This window comes from Podarcis cretensis (assembly GCF_951804945.1).
Source record: "Podarcis cretensis genome assembly, chromosome: 17".
Taxonomy (NCBI): domain Eukaryota; kingdom Metazoa; phylum Chordata; class Lepidosauria; order Squamata; family Lacertidae; genus Podarcis; species Podarcis cretensis.
In genome coordinates this window covers 3,591,107-3,594,681 of record NC_137187.1, presented here as the reverse complement: position 1 = coordinate 3,594,681, position 3,575 = coordinate 3,591,107, and positions in this window count along the sequence as shown.

Here is a 3,575-nt window from a genome sequence, read left to right as displayed (position 1 = left end):
TTCTTCTACCAGCCCCGTTTTTCACATAGTCATATGAAGCAATTAAAAAAACAGGAGGAGGGCACCATCAGAAATGGATGGGTCTGAGAAATTTTGTGGTGGTGGAAACGTACACTTGTGGAACCAGCCAGGCCCGGGGCAGGAATCTGTGGTGGGAAACCTGAACAGTCCTTTCCTAGTCCTGAGGAAATGAAGAGTAAAAAAGCAGAGAGAAAGAAATACTTGCGCCAATTAATTTTCTGAGATGTAGCCTAGGAACAGCTTGTGCTGTCTGTGCCAGATCTTCAGTAGATCAGTGCTCTCCTCCTAGGTAGGTGTTCACTATAAGGGCTAATAGCATGCTTCAAAGGTGGGTGGGAAGCTCTAATTCTCTTCCTACATAGCACATACTAATTTGTTTTGCCCCACTGTTTTTGAAACCCTTCAAAGCCAGGCAAAAGTAAAACAACGATATGGATCCTTTCTTCGTGAAAATCTTCCAACTTCCTGGAAAACGATGACAGTCTCCAGCAGTTCATAGAATTATCGAGTTGAAAGGGGCCTCCAAAGTTCATTTAGCCCTAACTACTACAATAGCAGGAGTGCAATGCAGTTCAGATATACAGTGGTGCCCCGCAAGACGAACGCCTCGCAAGATGAAAAACCCGCTAGACGAAAGGGTTTTCCGTTTTGGAGGCGCTTCGGAAAATGAATTTCCCTATGGGCTTGCTTCGCAAGATGAAAATGTCTTGCGAGTTCCTGCAGGGTTTTTTCCCTCCCCCCCCCCTTTTCCTAAGCCCTAAGCCGCTTATCAGCTTATCCGCTAAAAGCCGCTAAACCGCTAATAGCGCTAATCCGCTAAGCTGTCAATGGGCTTGCTTCGCAAGACAAAAAAACCGCTATACGAAGAGCCTCACGGAACGGATTCTTTTCATCTTGCAAGGCACCACTGTATATGAAATCTTATCCAGAAAGAAACCTTGATGGTATAAGTGGTCCAGAAGTTACTTGATCTCTTTAACAAGCAACCAGATCTTTGTTTCCCCTTCCATGGCAAATCCTTCCCATGTGGTGGTGCAACATATTGTATGTGTAGTATAGCACACGGAAGAAAGCTTCCTTTTCAAACTGTCCCCCGCCCTCCCCGCACAAAGGACAGCACAGACCGGACAAGAGTCCTTGTTTCTGAGACAAAAATGACACGATGTTTGCGCTGTGGGTTAAACCACAGAGCCTAGGGCTTGCTGATCAGAAGGTTGGCGGTTCAAATCCCCGTGACTGGGTGAGCTCCCGTTGCTCAGTCCCTGCTCCTGCCAACCTAGCAGCTTGAAAGCACGTCAACGTGCAAGTAGATAAATAGGTACCACTCTGGCGGGAAGGTAAACGGTGTTTCTGTGCGCTGCTCTGGTTCGCCAGAAGCGGCTTAGTCATGCTGGCCACATGACCCGGAAGCTGTACGCCGGCTCCCTCGGCCAATAAAGCAAGATGAGCACTGCAACCCCAGAGTCAGTCACGACCGGACCTAATGGTCAGGGGTCCCTTTACCTTTACAAACACTGCACTGAAGATGCATCCCATTTGCACAGTAGTCTACCCGTGCAGACAACATGCCACAGGCTTAAACCTCACAACTAACCCTGACTACTTTGCACCGGTGGCATTTTGCATCTCTTGGGCAGAAAGTGGGAAAACTACAGGCTTGCTACTAAACATGGCAGGGAGAAAGCAGCTTTTGAGGATGAAAGTCAACAGGTCCAACTTGGATGAGTGTGATTATCACTCCTGGGAGCTTGTCAGAACTGTGGGGACGGAAACAGAGAGAGAGAGCCTGCGGGGCATCTGAGTTGCCACTGGAAGCAAAGATTTAATTAACAAATGATGCTGGGAGACAGAGGCCTGGAGAAAGGGAAAACAGATGAATAGCCCTTCCCTCAGCAAACACAAAAGTGGGTGAGATTAGGAAAAGAGTTACTGATAACTAGCTATGGCTTTTAGTATTCAGACTCGCAGTTATTTAGACGTATATAGTCTCCTGTATCTGTATTGGATCACATAGCTAAACAGCAGGGAGGACGAGAACTTCTGGATTGTTTACAGGTTTCCAGTCTGGGATAAACACAATCCACTGTTGTTCCTGTGCAGGGGATTAGCATCCAGAGATGGGATTATATTGTAGTCAAACAGAAGCTGAGAGGGTAGAGTATCAAAGATGGCAATGACCCCATTCCTGGGAGGAGCCTGGGCCTTCGGGCAGAAGAATTGGTGGCCCAAGCGTTGCTTTTGCACCGCAAGGGACTTGCAGAATTACAACTGGCTTCCCACTTTGCCTTATGCATACACAACAGGATATGACATAGCCACATGAAGAAGAAAAGGACAATTCACCTGAGCGCACTTTTTAAAAAACCTGTTTTTTAAAAAAAATTGTGTGAAAGTGCAAATAAAGCTAAAGGTAAAGGGACCCCTGACCATTCGGTCCAGTCATGACTGACTCGGGTTGCAGCACACATCTTGCTCTATTGGCCGAGGGAGCCGGCGTACAGCTTCCGGGTCATGGGGTCACCATGACTAAGCCGCTTCTGGCGAACCATAGCAGCGCATGGAAACGCCGTTTACCTTCCCACTAGAGCGGTACCTATTTATCTACTTGCACTTTGATGTGCTTTTGAACTGTTAGGTTGGCAGGAGAAGGAACTGAGCAATGGGAGCTCACCCCGTTGCGGGGATTCGAACTGCCAACCTTCTGATCAGCAAGTCCTGGGCTCTGTGGTTTAACCCACAGCACCACCCACGTCCCGAAAGTGCAAATACTACTGAGCAATTACTTCAATAACTTTTTTGAATGTTTTAGGCCAAATTATAAAGGGGAGGGGGGTAGGAACACACTGAAAAGGATGTTGACTGTAAAGACCAGAAAAGGCAACATGGTTTGTGTGTGTGCTTTAAACATGGAACACCTTTGCAGCTTCAAGGGTGCCCCTGGTTGAGACTCTTAATCTCGGGTTCGTGGGTTCGAGAACCACCCTGGCCAAAAGATTCCCGCATTGCAGGGGGTTGAACCAGATGTTTGGGGGGGGTCCCTTTCCAACTCTACAATTCAAATTAAAAGCCTTAATGTTGTTTTTTTTTTAAAAAATTAACATGTTGATAAAATGGCACCTCCAGGTACGGAAATAGTGAGCATGTGCTGAAAAGTAGGTGGGAATTGGCTCAGCTGCCCAATATGTCACCACACTTTTCAAAACAGCATCTCTTAAAAAGATGGAAGAACAAGACCGCAGTATCAGTGGAGATTCATCCACCCCCCCCCTTAAAAAAGTCAGATTTTCTGCAATTGGAAAAACAAGCATGGTGAAAACACAAGAGAACGATGATTTGGTAACAACATCATACACAAGGCCCTATAAAAAGTGAGTGAACCAAGTGGGATTATCCAATATGGAATCACCCGTAGGCTCTGGGGCAATGGCTTGGAAGCAGAGATGATGGGAGATAAAAGACAAAACTAAGCAGAACATGAGTTACCTAAACTAGGATAGCTCATTCAGCAGAGCGTGAGGCTCTTAATCTCAGGGTTGTGGGTTGGAGTCCCAAAT